Consider the following 15,532-nt stretch of genomic DNA (forward strand, 5'->3'; position numbering starts at 1 on the left):
AAGCTGACCCTCTATGCTGCTCCCCGACCTCTCTCTCCCCTCTATCCCCGACACTACCACCGCCTCCCTCCTCAAACCCGTCTCCTCCCCATTGCCGCTAGGGCATATGGTTCTCAATGAGGAGCAAGTCGTCTCCTCCGACTTCCGGGATGTCGTCGTAGCATCATCGCACTCGCCAGTGCTCGTTGGAGGAGGGAGTCGATGGTACTCGTGTTGGACATGTGATAGAGGCCCATTTTGGCATGGCAACGGACGTGAGACAGAAGCGCTTGGCACAGAAGATCCCAGACGCACCTGGCCTATCTGATACGAACGTGAGGTGCGATGGATGTGGGTGCCTTCCTGTATTTCTTAATGAAACAAACATACCCATGGAGCACCAACGTGGTGTGCACCACAGGTATGTGCACTACCCGTGGTGCACCATGTGATGCACCACGGGAAACTGGTCCACCACGGATAGGAAAAAGTGGCACGTCACAGGTAGTCTTGTCCCTAGAAGTGGGAGCCAAACTAGAAGTTATGTAACATAAATGGATCATTAGGGTTCATAAGTGTTTGTAAATTTCTTATAAATCACGCATGTTTCCCTTTATCAAAAAAAGGTATCCTCTTTCTTTAGATTAGGACCAGGAGTGACTAATTTTCTTAGTCGACTAAGAATTAATCAGGTGATGTCATCGATTCTCGCTGCAGCCACTCATGACTAGCACAACTAACAAAGCAGTCCAACAGATCTTAGTATGTGATGCCATTAAAGCTCAATTATAGCCTGTTGCAACGCAACCCTAGCATAAATAACGAATCAATCCAATAGTACGGAGCATTTCTCTCCGTTGCAACACGAGGCAATACAAGTATCCAAAAGTCAAAGAGTCGACTGAGAATTATGCTAATTCTCCTAATTCTCGGTCGACTGAAAATTTGCAACCACTTAGATTAATCAGGTGAAAGTACTCGTTTGCAATGATCAAACATACAAGTATGTCGGTCGGACACTCAAATGTAGCCAAATCCATACCAAAGATAATTACTTATAAACACACATATTTTCATGTAATAGTTTTTTTTCTATTTCCGCGGGAGCCGTTCGAAGGGAGAGAGACATGAAATCATGCATAAGAATTATCAAAAGCCGAAAACTCAAGTCTCGAAGTGCTTATATGTGTGCATGAGCTTTTGTTGAAGAGGAAAATCAAGTATGCACAGCTTTCAATTGATATTTCCTTCACGAACTTAACTATCTCGGCTTTGGCCCTTTGTTGTATTAAAGGAGAGCACCCCTGATTGGGGAGATTACCACAAAATATTCCGTCTGGCTTAATATGAAGGTGGTCGTCAAGGTTTTAGTGGCCATGCTTTTGGTTCTCGTCGCTGTGTCCAGCACATGGACCCTGACGGCTGCGAGGCCGTTTCAAGGTGATCAAGGTCGAGGCCACATGGTTCCATCGTTGGAGATGAAGATGGGGGTGGGCGCATCGTGTCTGGGAAGTACGTGGGATCCTTAGTAACACAAGTTGTTTGCCACCAGGCCACCATAGATGAACACACGCCCTGAATAATGCCTGATGATGAGAGAGATGACGGACAACGAATTCTCGTGTCTTGCATGGAGCCAAATCCTGAAGTTATAGTCTTCTTTTTTCTTTTTTTATGAAAGGTAACCCTGAAGTTATCTTCGATTTGTAGTAGTGATGTAAAGCAAGGGTTTATTCTTAGGGTTCATAAGTGTCCGTTGGTAATTTCTTATACATCATGCATACTTTCTTTTAGATTTTAATTGGAGTTTCAATTTAAGGAAAAGTAAAAATAACCATGTCCCCCCTTTTTTGGATTAACGTATTTGTTTGTAATAATCAAACAAACAAGTATGTTGGTCCGATGTTCAAATCTAGCCAAATAAAACTTGTTGTTTATTCTTAAACCCTCTTTTTTTTTTGCTGCAATCGGATAATCAAAAGGTCACTGCAAATATCTTTGTACATGGCTTTACATGGAAACGGCAATCCGACCCATGCACGGCAATGACCACGGCATTCACCTCGAACCATTAGTTGGTTACCTCAACCATCCTGCATTTTCTGCTACCTCGATATCATCACAAAGCGCTATAACCTTGCATAAGCACATCATTAGCTTCCTCTACAGTAAAAACATTCATGGCGCGACATGTTCCACATCACTGATGCTACGATTGCGCCCAGACGCCAGACCATGAGCTTCTACCTCCAGGTTCTCTCCAATCTGACTATTCACAATGCTTTTGCAGTTTACGGTGCTACCACTACGACTGCTGTGATATTAGAGATATATTTGTTCGTTGGAGATGTATTTGCACGTTATTATAGTTAACGCATGATTAGATATGAATTATTTACATCTTTGCCCTATAATTACTCCGCCAAGAAGCTCAATTCAAGACAAGCCAAATTCCGGGAAATTTATACCCAATTAAAAACATAGACTTGGGGATCTCAAAAAAGAAGTAGGCTCACGAAATTTCAGAAATATTGGATGGCTTCCAAGTGGCACCATCAGTCACCCTGATAGCACTCTTCGACCTTTGATATTTCTCAAAGCAAGTACAAAAGGAACTATGATCTTATCAATTTGTTGCAGATTTATTTTAGTTTTTTGGGTCAACGATTAAACTTGCTAGGAGTTATCATTCCAAGATTTTGGGTTTATGGGGTTTGGGCTTATGAGATGTGTAATATCTTTATTATGGAGAGTCAAATCATAATAAATCATGGTGTCTCATGTCTCTCATCTAAACGCTACAACAGCAAAAAATGCAGGCACACGCATGTACCGGAGAAGCTAGAGCAGCAAGAAGGGCAGCCCAACAGCTACACACGCATGTACCGGAGAAGCTAGAGCAGCAAGAAGGGCAGCCCAACAGCTACACAGCAAGAAGGGCAGCCCAACAGCTACACGTCTACAAATTCGAACAAACCTGAAAATATCTAAATCAAATCTCACTATTTACATGTTCGAGAGCATACAAATTCATCTTATAGCCACCAACATACAAATCCATCCATAATCCAGTGCTACAACCATTGGCCGAGCTTGCAAAGGATTTATGGAGGCAAAACACAAAATATCATTGTCTAGGGGGGCAAAAAGCTCTAAATTTTCTCTTCTAATCCTTGTAAAAAATAGGGGAGAACCAATCTGTGGAGGTCTGAGGTGGCCAGGTCAAATGGATGCGGCAACGGCCCTCGGCAAGCGAAACCTAGGCAGCGACCCGCATCCTGCTAGGGTGAGAGAAAAAGATGGAGGCGTGCGTACTAAACACGTGAGAATGGCGGGCTAGCAAGGGCAAAAGTAGGAGAAAAATAAGAGAAAAAGATCGGTTATATATTCAAGCGTACCACTTCACTTTTTGGACCAGAAGCTCAGGAAAATTGGTCCTCTATTTGCTTCTCTAGTCCATCAAATTTGCACTATAACTATAAGCTCAAACAGTTATGGAGAAAAACTCCTAGAAACAAGCACTTGTTTGGACTTCTCCGATGGAGAAACTAAAAGCAAGTCCATAAGGTGTCTTTGTCTGCCTTCTCCGTGAATGTGCGACTGAATAAGATGTTGACTTTAAATGGAAATTCGGACTAGGCTACTTACGTACAAAGCGGTTACAAACTGATATCAGATCGATTTCGTGCACTTATTATCAGAAGAGACCAAAAGGATACATTTTTTTTTTTTGAAACGGAGGCAAAAGCTTTGCCTCATCAATTAATTAAGAAGAAGGTGCTCAGTTTTTAGGAGAAAACCGAGCGAAAACCTACAACAAAAGGACCAAGCCTACACCAAGAGCACACCCACGAGAGAACACCAAAAGAAAGCAACCTCTAAACCAACTAGAACCGACAACCCAAGAGCATAACATCGCAAAAAAGACCCACTAAAAGGACATGACAACCCAAAAAGAGACCTCACTTAAACAGCTTCTCAAACTTCTCTTATAGCTCTCCTCCTTATCCTTCTAATAGATACCTTCTTAAGAGACTTCTCCACCTTCTTGATCATGTCCTCCGAGGCTTTACCTGCCAAGACGCAGGCAATTTCCTTGCCATATCCAGGGCTAGCCGCCTCCAAACTAGCGAGCAAACCACAAAGCTCCTTTGCAAAAAGAGCATCTGAGCTAGGAACCAGCACCGCTCCATGGTCCAAAGAGGCGAGGGACTGGCAAGGCTCCGACTGCGGTGGAGAGGGTGTCGTGGCCACCTCAATGGTCTCGAAAGAGCACAACGCCGACGAAAGCACCACAGGAGAATCCCCACGCAACTCATGTAGCTCTGCCGTGATGTGCAACACTGGAGCCAAGAACTCGTCTATGTCCTCGCACTTAGAGTCAGCCAACACAACAGGTTGCGGCGACTGGCAAGGCTCCGACTGCGGTGGAGAGGATGCAGGCACGGGTGTCAACACTCCTGACTTAGCAACCACCTGTTCGCCGGACTCATGCGAGAGAGAGACAGGTGTATCGGAAACAGGTGTCGAATCTCCTGACTTAGCAACCACATGGCTGCCAGTCTCAGGCGAGGGACAGACTCCCGCATCGACATCAACACTCAACTCATTGTCAAGCGCTTGAGCCGCAATCATGACCATGCCCTCACGCTCAGAGGCAACTGACTCATTAGGCGGCGACGATGGACCATGAGGAGAGCAACAACCGTAGAGGTGCTCCTCCTCAACCACAGATGACATCTGCTCAGAGGAGTCAAGCGCGACCAGAGTTTGCGCTTTGGCGAGCCCCAAACCATCAGAAGGGTGTGCCTCAACTGGCACCAAAGAAACACCAACACGCTCCAACAACAATTTTAGAGCAGCCACCTCTTCACAAAGAGGGCGAGACGCCTCCTCGACACGAACGTCAACTAGCTGAAGCAGCTCCATGCGCATCAAAGGATACATTTGATCTCTAAAAGGTTGAAAGGTTGGTAATGTATACCCCCTCAGAAAAACTACCTATAGGGGAGAACCAATCTGTGATTGGTTGGTTAGGAGGGAAGTGGCATCTCCAGCTCACCAGAGTTTAAACCTTAAGTTGACACTTTGGTGTCTCATTAAAGATGGAATATTCTTCAGTAGGAGGCGGTGTTCCCGTCGTATTGTGTTTCGCCAAAAAAAAAAACCTACACATGGCAATTTAGCGGAATTTACGGACTAAAAAAACATGTCTTGTTCGTGAAATTTAGACAAAGAAACTCAGACTAATACGTACACTTACTTTCCGGCGAGTTTACCCTTGGGTAGTCTGTAAATCCTGCATGAAGCAGTGATGTTTAGTTATTCCTGATTTTTCCTCATTAATTACACAACGTTTTTAAATTTTTCTTTGTCGTGGATGATATAATGAGTCTCCTCCCAACCTTTCTTTTTATATTCAACGTACGTGTCGTGACTCCCTATCGTGTCTAGTTGGCCCGGATAGGCACAATGTTCACGGCAGAGGTGAGACGAAGCGACAGACCGATCACAAACTGGTAAGTTGTAAGGTACATGTTTGGTGTAGAAGAGTCGTCGCCGCTCTGCACTCGTTAACTGAACTAGCAAGACTGTTCCAAGTTCGTGCGGATACTACTGTATATGCTACGACCGACTTCTGCTGGTGATGAAATTAAGCGCGTAGATACATTCCAAGTTTGAACTAGTACACTCTTCCGAATCAATTAACCGGCTGGTCACACACGTAAAAACCATGGGAAGTCTCGTATACTTGGTGCTTGACATGAGATCGCTAGCTATAGCTTATAAATAACAGACCAAATACTAATGATCTTCGAACAACAGCTCACACATCATATACACCAGCGATAGTCTAAAACATAGCTCAGATCGAAAAGCCTAGCTAGCTAATTTGATCTGTCGATTGAAAGCTCATACTAGGGAGACAAACACCATGATGAGGAAGCTTGCAGTTCCCATGCTCTTGGTTCTCTTGGTGGTCATGTCTGGCTCGTGGACCCAGTCGGCAGCTGCGAGGCCGTTGCAAGGTGGTGATTTATTCGCCAAGGAAGAACCATCCTCTCGGAGTTCTGTCGGCATTGCGCTGCCGGCAACGACATCGCTACAATGGCGAGGCCACATGCTTCTGACGTTGGAGATGAAGACAGAGGCAGGCCCATCATGCTCAACCCATGATGGCAACATATGGGGCCCGTGTCCCCCTTAACATACAGATGCATACACACCGTCTCATGACGAGACACCGAATTCTCGGGTCTAGGTTGCATGCAGCTAAACTTCAAGTTATATCTTCTACAGTATTTTAGTTGTGATGTAAGTAATTATAAGGATCTTAGGGTTCAAAGGTCCCATTTATTAAAAAAAATTCATGTGTCCTTTAATTTTATAGCTGGAGTTTGAAGTTAAGGTGATGTAAAAATAATCAGGTTCCATATTATTCAAACTAGCATAATACCCATGCATTGCTATGGGTAGACGACATGTTCAACTCTTCTATTTAGAAAAAAACAATTAGAATTTGTTATTATAGATTTCTAATGATTAACGGAAACAAGTCTTTGTTACTCCTTGGCCATGTCTTGTTTCTCTATTTAGAAAAAAACAATTATAATTTTTTTTTTCAATAATCGATGCTTTATTACTTTGAGCTAGAAGCAATTACACCCTGCCTATGCATAGCCAGGATGCAGACAGCCGTTTATATGTCTCGAGTCCAAAGTTTGAAAAACGATAACAAGGCGAAATAAACACATCAAGGCGATGAAACATAAGACGCCTAAGGTGTGAGTGGGGCTTCAATCCGTAGACTATGATGCCACCCATGTAGGGAAAAAAATATCCCTCGCCGCAGCCTCCAACCGTGTACAGACCTCCGTAAATAGGTCTCGGTTCTCCACTCGCTGAAGAGGTAACCACAAACGGAAAATACATGTACATCTGTAGATAACCTACAAGATAGAGCAATTTTTATCGTTAAAAATCTTGTCATTTCTACATAGCTAAAGCGCCCAGATAACTGCGAGCGTCCCCACCCTAAGAAGCAACTTGAACCTTGGATCGATACCATGAAGCCAATTGCCAAATACATTGGTGACACTAGTCGGAGGATACAGGCTAGACGCTACTTGGATGATTGACCATATAGATCTCGCAAACCGGAACTGGAAGAAAATGTGTTTAATAGTTTCATCATGTTGATAGAAAACACACCGAGTACTTCCATGCCAGTTTCGCTTAACAAGATACCATCCAAATATTTTAATTTTTAATGGTATTTTCATCTTCCAAATTTTCTTATTATTATCAACTGGTATGTCAGAATGAAGGATCACATTGTATAGAAATTTTACCGAGAAGGTGCCATCTACATAAAGATTCCACCTAAATTCGTCAGGTTCGGGTGATAGTTGTATATCTCCCAGACGATCTATTAGGGAATTCCACGCCAATAGCCTTTGCCCAAGCAAGACCCGTCTGAATGTCACATTCGGAGGTGAGGTAGCCATTACCGTAGCAGTGGTATCACTTTTGCAACGAACAATACTATACAAAGCAGGATATTGTTCACATAAGGGTGCATTATCTAACCAAATATCTTCCCAGAACCGTATCTGTGCTCTATTCTTGATTGAAAAAGTACCATGGCGGAAAAAGAATTTCTTTGCGGCCATGAGACCTGCCCAGAAGTGTGAATCCCCTGGTTTCCAAACCACTTGGGATAACGTCTTCGAGCCGATATACTTCCTCCTAAGAATAGTTTGCCAAATCCCGTCCTCAGTAAGAAGCTTGAACGGTTATTTACCTAGCAGGACTGAATTCTTGACCTCCAGGTCATGAAATCCAAGCCCTCATTGATCTTTGAGACTACAAACTATGCTCAATTTAACCAGTCGATATTTCTTTTTCTTGCTGTCCCCTTGCCAAAAGAATCTGGATCGATAATAGTCGAGTTTATAAAAAAATTCTTTTGGCATGAGGAAGAAGGATATCATATACAGTACCATATTTGTCAGTACCGAATTAATGAGTACCAATCTTTCTCCCATGAACAACAATTTTCCTTTCCAACTACTAAGGCGTTTTTGTAGTCTTTTTTCCACTATTTTCCAATTCAGCGATTGTGAGTCTCCGATAATGAATCGGAATACCCAAATAGAGAATAGGAAATCGGCCTTGCCCACAACCAAACAACTCTACATATAGAGTTGCATCGTCTTGGGCATCACCGAAACAAAACAATTCACTTTTATGGAAATTTATTTTTAATCTCGACAACTGCTCAAATGCCGCCAAAATTAATTTTAGGTTGTGAGCTTTTTCAAGATCATGACCCATAAATAGAATTGTATCATCGGCATACTGAAGGATCGATAAACAACCATCAACAAGATGTGAAATCACCCCTTCAATCTGACCATCAGACTTGGCCCGCTCTATCAGGATAGCCAGCATATCCGCAACAATGTTGAACAACACTGGTGACAACGGATCACCTGACGTAACCTTTTTCGTGTCTGAAAGTAGTGTCCGGTGTTATCATTAACCTGGATTGCCACACTTCCTCCATACACAAAATCATTGATCAGAGCACGCCACTCAGGAGAAAAGCCTTTCATCCTGAGAGTGTGCAGTAGGAAAAAACACTTAACCTTATCATACGCCTTTTCAAAGTCTAATTTTAAAATAACCGCATGTAATTTCTTGGTATGCAACTCATGTATCGTCTCATGCAGAACCGCCACCCCATCCAGGATATTTCTTCCTTGCATGAAAGCGATCTACGATGGATGAACAACATGATCCGCGACCATATTAAGTCTATTGGTGGCCATTTTCGTGAAAATCTTAAAACTTACATTTAATAGGCAAATAGGTCTATATTGTTGAATCCTTTCTGCCTCATTAACTTTCGGTAATAAAATTACTTCACCAAAATTTAGACGAAATAGTTCTAGTTGTCCCATGTGCAAAGCACTGAACAAATCTTGAAGGTCCGATTTAATAGTGTCGCAAAAAGTTTGATATATCTCAGCAGGAAAACCATCTGGACCCGGTGCTTTATTACATTCCATTTGAAAGATTGCCTTCTGAACCCCTTCCTCGGAATAAGGCGCAGTTAGAAGGCCATTTTCTTCCATAGATACTTGGGGTATGTCCTCCGTTAAGTTCTCGTTTAAAGAAAAGGAACTTTCCTCCGGAGGACCGAACAGACCTTTATAATAATTCGTAATGTAGGATTTGAGTTTCTTATGGCCTTCAATCAACCCTTCATCTTGTATCAGAGAATGAATACATTTTTTCCGATGTCTCCCATTGGCCAAGCCATGGAAATATAGCATATTTGAGTCTCCTTCCAATATGAATTGGGCCTTGGAACGCTAATTCCATTTAAGCTCCTCTCCACGAGGAAGACTCGCTATCTGCGCATTGGATTGACTCTTAAGTTCAATCTCTTGCTAAGATAGCGGTCTTACCTCCGCCAAAGCCTCAAGCTCATCAATAACAGATGATAAGCGAGCCTTCTCCTTTTTAAGAATACCGACCATATGGGCAGCCCAACCAGATAGATGTTTGCGCATTGCCTACATCTTATTATTCCATCTTAAAATTGGCGTACTACCCGAGACCGGTCTCTCCCAAACCTTCCTAACCATCTCATGGAACCCCTCTCGATGTAGCCAGCCAAGTTCAAACATGAATGGACGTTTACATACAGGGCATGGTGTCCCAGTGGTTAGGAGGATAGGAGCATGGTCAGACAATTTTTCGATACGTTCTAGTGCACGGACATATACCATAGGGTATTTATCTTCCCAGTCGGTATCCATCAACACGCGATCTAGCTTTTTGTATGTGGGTTCAGGCAAGCTGTTGGCCCAAGTAAATTATCGACCAGACATAGAAACCTCTCTTAAGTCTAAGCTATCAATTACAACATTAAACAAGAAAGGTCAGTGTCCATCAAAATGGCCTTTACTTTTCTCGTGAGGAAATCTGAGCAAATTGAAATCTCCCCCGATCAAAATCGGATGAGGGTTATCTTTTGCAAGATTTACCAACGCCCGTAAAAAGTCAGCCTTAAAAGCATCTTGGGCGGCACCATACACTGCGACCAAATTCCAAATGAAGACATCAGCTTTATTCTGAATGTCGAGTTTAATATGATACTCTACATCAGAACTAGCTAAGACAGTCATGGTGTCTATGCGGATGCCAAGTAATATGCCCCCCCGACCTACCACGAGGCGGGCGAGAAAACCACTCAAAGTTAATCCTGTTTGATAATCGGTCGAGAAAACTCTATGAGAAATTCCGCCTACCCATCTCTGATATAGCAATGAAATCTAATTCATAATCTCTACAATAGTCGGCGTTGTGAGAATGCTTAGCCAAGTCACCAAGACCTCTGCTATTCCTGAACATGTCATTCATCTAGAAACTTTTTTAGATTTGTTACCCTTGCTATATCTCCGAGATTTCTTTTCAGCAGAAGATCGAGAACCACGTCTAGACGCCTTTAGATCATACAATGAACTAACCTCTGACTGTTCCAAATCAACTTCTGTAATATTTCCAACTAGAGCTGAGAGAAGCAGACCATCTAGGATGTCATCAGCTTCATCTTCGTCTAGTATGGGAGTTTCATGCCCAGTGAAAACCTTAGGAACAACCGTTAGACGATCATGCTCCATACGTCTCAACACATTAGCCGAAATAGAAATCTTATCTGACCGACTGCCCATCGATACACCTAAACTACTCAAATTTGAAGAAATACGAGAATCTGAAAAATATGTAAACGAATTTACGGGTTGTTTAGTACCTGATGTATCGAGGTTTTTCTCCGCCTTACACCGCATGGCTCTCTGCATCATGTCCTCATCTATGGCCCCCACCCCATCCTCGACAACAACATACCTCCCACTCCTCCTCACCTTCGGCTGTCCAACAGGTGGGGGCAAGTGGGACGAGGCTGCTGCAAGCTGGAGTCCGGTGAGGGTGAACTCGACCACGGTGAAGACGCCGCCGATGCAGGTGTAGTGGCCGGTGCAGCCCCCTCCATCGTGCGAGCCCGCGGCGAAGAAGAATCCACGGGAGAGGAGGGCGTCGACATCGGGCTACCGGGGCCTCCCTCCGCCCAGGGAGAGACGAGTGGGCTCCCCGACCCAGCGTGTCCCTCCGCCCGTGGAGGCGAAATCGCCAGGGCCATTGCTGTCCACAACTAGCGCGTGGTTGACGAGGGAGGAAATGGTGTAGCTTTCCTTCGTTCCCCGGCAACGGCGCCAGAAAATAGCTTGATGTCTACGGGAGCTTCTATTCTTGTAGACAGTGTTGGGCCTCCAAGAGCAGAGGTTTGTAGAACAGCAGCAAGTTTCCCTTAAGTGGATCACCCAAGGTTTATCGATCTCAGGGAGGAAGAGGTCAAAGATATCCCTCTCATGCAACCCTGCAACCACAAAGCAAGAAGTCTCTTGTGTCCCCAACACACCTAATAGGTGCACTAGTTCGGCGAAGAGATAGTGAAATACAGGTGGTATGAATGAATATGAGTAGTAGTAACGGCACAAGAAAATAGCTTGCTGGCGTGTAGTTGATGGTGGTAATATGGTAGCAGTAGTAACGCAGTAAAACAGTAAACAAGCAGCGATAGCAGTATTTAGGAACAAGGCCTAGGGATCATACTTTCACTAGTGGACACTCTCAACTTTGATCACATAACAGAATAGATAAATGCATACTCTACACTTTTGTTGGATGATGAACACCATTGCGTAGGATTACACGAACCCTCAATGCCGGAATTAACAAGCTCCACAATTCAATGTTCATATTTAAATAACCTTAGAGTGCATGAAAGATCAACATAACCAAATAGATCACATCAATACCATCACAGTAATAGTTAACTTCTCAATCTACAAGAGATCATGATCATAGCCTACGACAAGAACCACACGGTGCACACACTAGTCACCTTTACACCATGCAGGAGGAATAGACTACTTTAATAACATCACTAGATTAGCACATAGATGAATTGTGATACAAAACACATTGCAATCATAAAGAGATATAAATAAGCACTTCACTACGCCATTCATAACAGTGAATAAGTATTCTGTGAAATATAGCCTAAGAGACCCACACGGTGCACACACTAGTCACCTTTACACACGTGGGACAAGGAGTCTCCGGAGATCACATAAGTAAAACCCACTTGACTAGCATAATGACATCAAGATTACAAGCATCATCATATGAATCTCAATCATGTAAGGCAGCTCATGAGATTATTGTATTGAAGCACACACTACAAGGGAAAGGCCTACCGCCGGCGAACCTAAATGGCCCATTGCCGGCGCACCATGAGCCCGCCGGTGCGAATGGGCCGGTGATAACTGTCCACTGCCGGCGCACCAGGCAGTGCGCCGGCGATAGGACGGATACTGCCGGCGTGCCATCGCTGATTCGCCGGCAAAGGAAAAGTTCCACCGGCGCACCAGCAGCTGCGCCGGCAGTAGTGCTTCCAGCACCGGCGCATGCCACGTGCGCCGGCAGTAGCTCATTTAGGTGCGCCGGCAATAAATTCGAAAATTCTTTTTTCAGCTTTTTTCCAGCATATTAGAATACATATTTGACAGCAGTATATATTTACAACACAGTTCATATTTGTACAGCAGCACATACAATATGAGAAGCACATAGAGAGTCAAGTATCATTTCGGTATCAATACACAAATACACAAGTCTCGTTCCGGAATGTTGATTCATACAACACATGTGCATATGCAACACCAAAGGACTAAGTTTCATAAAGTTAGAAGTCTCGGTAGTCGTCACATGTGTCGTCATACACCTCACAATGTAGCTCCTAACCTAAACTACAATCACATAGAACATGAACAACATGGTCACGATGACCATCATCACGAAGGCCATGGTCTTCATCCGGTTCCTCCTCATGTCCCTCATCTCTCCCGCTAGATAACGGGCGTATCTTCCTTCCGCCTCCACCCTAGTGGGGTATCCCTTGTAGCTGTTGCCGCTGAAGCGGTGCACCTGTCTCCGACAGTCCTCCCAGTCGTCGTAGACTCCAGGAAGCCTCCCCTTGTACACGACATATGTCGTCGGCATCTCCATGCACAAGACAAGTAAAACGTTAGTACCAATGCAATGAACAAGTGCCAACTCAAATAAGAGACAAGTAGTATGAACTAAATAGCATGTGCCTCATACTTTGTTGGTCGAAATAAATAATAACATACAGGGATGGGGTCGGTGAGGCTAGGTAGGATGCACAATAGATTGATATTTGTGGCCATCACACCAAGCCTCACCGGCCCCACCCCGGAGTGTACAAGTGACCGAACATTTTAATCATCGGCCAATGCAATTAAGAAGTGCGAACTCAAATAAAAGACAAGTAGTACGAATTAAATAGCGTGCCTCATACTTTGTCGGTCGAAACAAATATTAACATCCAGGGATGGAGTCGGTGAGGCTAGGTAGGATGCACAAGAGATTGATACTTGTGGCCGTCGCACCAAGGCTCACCGGCTCCACCCCGAGTGTACGAGTGACCGAACATTCTAATCATCGGCGAACTCAAAATACGAGGCAAGTAATGCAAATAATTATTAAGCTATCTACGCCATAATCTTGAAATATATAGCAAAGTAAATGAAACAATAGACACATGTTCACATGCACATTCATACAACTAAATAAAAGCAACAAGTCGATTCTATTGGAATATATAGCAATTATTACAATACGGAAGTTCAAGGACATATCGTTCAAGCTTTAGCAAGTGTTCCCGTCGTAGGATCAGGTTGTACGCCTAGGGGGAATGGACGGCAGCCCTCAAGCGAGTTGAACGGCCTCTCATCACGCGACATCTCCAAGCGGAGTTTTATCTCGTCATTAGGTGGTAGACCGTAGCCGTAGAAGAACTCGCCAGACCTAGCGTTGACATCCTGCGGGATTACCGTGCAAATGAACTGCTGGATGCGACCCCAGTTCTTTCTAATCTCTCTATCAGGGACATCCGCCATGTTTGCAAACCTGTTTATGAGATTCTCTGGCAGCAACATGTCATCTGCGTACTTTATGTACTCCTGCATCTGAAGGATGGCGTACCACGCGTCCATCCCATTGTCTTGCGTCGATCGCCCGAGGCAGGGAAGTTGGTTGTGTGGGTTAAGACCAAGCCTCCTCGGGATTTCCTCTCTACTTTGAGGGGGCCTGCCTTGTTGGCGAAGCCGGTGAGAGCATCATTGAGAAGGGCCCTGATGTGGGTGTAGTCTTTCTTGCGGTCCCTACCCGAGTCGAGATAGACTGCATGCGAGTGTTGCGGGTGCACGACGATGAGGGTGCAGTAACTTGTCTCTGCGGAAAACACACGGATTAACCTTTGGAAATGCAAATGGAGATATAGGATAGAATGGTGATGGGGGACTAGCGAGTGATTACTTACTCGGGGAAGTAAGGGATGAGAATGGCGCCCTTTTTAATGTTCGCCAGCATGAAATCCTCGACCTGCTGGGTGGCAATCGCGCGATCCCCAGCGTTGCAGATGATGCTCTCCCGCATATAGAAGGGGTCCATTATCGTGATGGTCGGCGTCCCCTCCTTAACAATCTGGGAAGACAAGCTAAGAGCAACTAGGCGAACCACACTAAAGTGGAGCGCTTGCATGTGATAGATGCTGAAGATGTCGTTGAACCGGATGAAGCACAAGTCCGCGGGGTACTTCTCGACGAAGTTCATGCCGGTTGGCACCTTCGCCACGAAGAGAGGGTAAGCAGGATCTTTTGATTTGAGAAGAATGTTCTCCACATGCTCGACAGTCTCATGCAAGCTCCTCATATCCGGGGTGAGTTTATTCAGGACATGCTCCGGCGAGCATCGGTTCACCCAAGTGATGCGGAGGTCGCCAATTGTTTGGCAACTTGTCAAGGAGTGGGACCTTGTCCTTGGATTTGGCCGCCGCCTTGTCTTTGGCGTCCTTCTTATTTGCCCTCTTCCTCTTCTTGGGTTGTAGTGCTGGACCATCCATCGCCGTAGTGGCCGTAGCACGGAGTGTGTTTGGGCTCAGCATATTTTTGACGGCGGCGGTGGCGACCTCCTCAGGATTTTCCTCCTCAGCCGTTTCTTGAGAATCAAACAGCTTCTTGGAGCACACATATTTCAATGCCGGCGCATCCTCATGGACAACTTGTGAAGACGTAGGAATATCCCATTGGAAGTTCTCACGTTCGTATTCCTCGGCCTCTGGCGCAGCTGGCTGTTGTGGTGGGGCGCTGACCTCTGGCGCAGCCGGCCGTTCCGGTGGGGCGATGACCACCGGCGCCGCCGGGCTGTCGTGGAGGGACGCCGACATGTGGCGCCGCAAGGTGCTTGTCTTTGCTTGCCGTCGACCCCGAGTAGGTGTTGATCCGAATTAGGGTCTTCGGCCATAGCAGTACCCAACCCTTCGGTGAGGCCGGATTCAACGGGCTATCGTCATCGGCACCATGCGGTTGATTAGGAGGAAACAAATCCTCATAGC

Source organism: Lolium rigidum, chromosome 2 (genome assembly GCF_022539505.1).
Source record: "Lolium rigidum isolate FL_2022 chromosome 2, APGP_CSIRO_Lrig_0.1, whole genome shotgun sequence".
Taxonomy (NCBI): Eukaryota; Viridiplantae; Streptophyta; class Magnoliopsida; order Poales; family Poaceae; genus Lolium; species Lolium rigidum.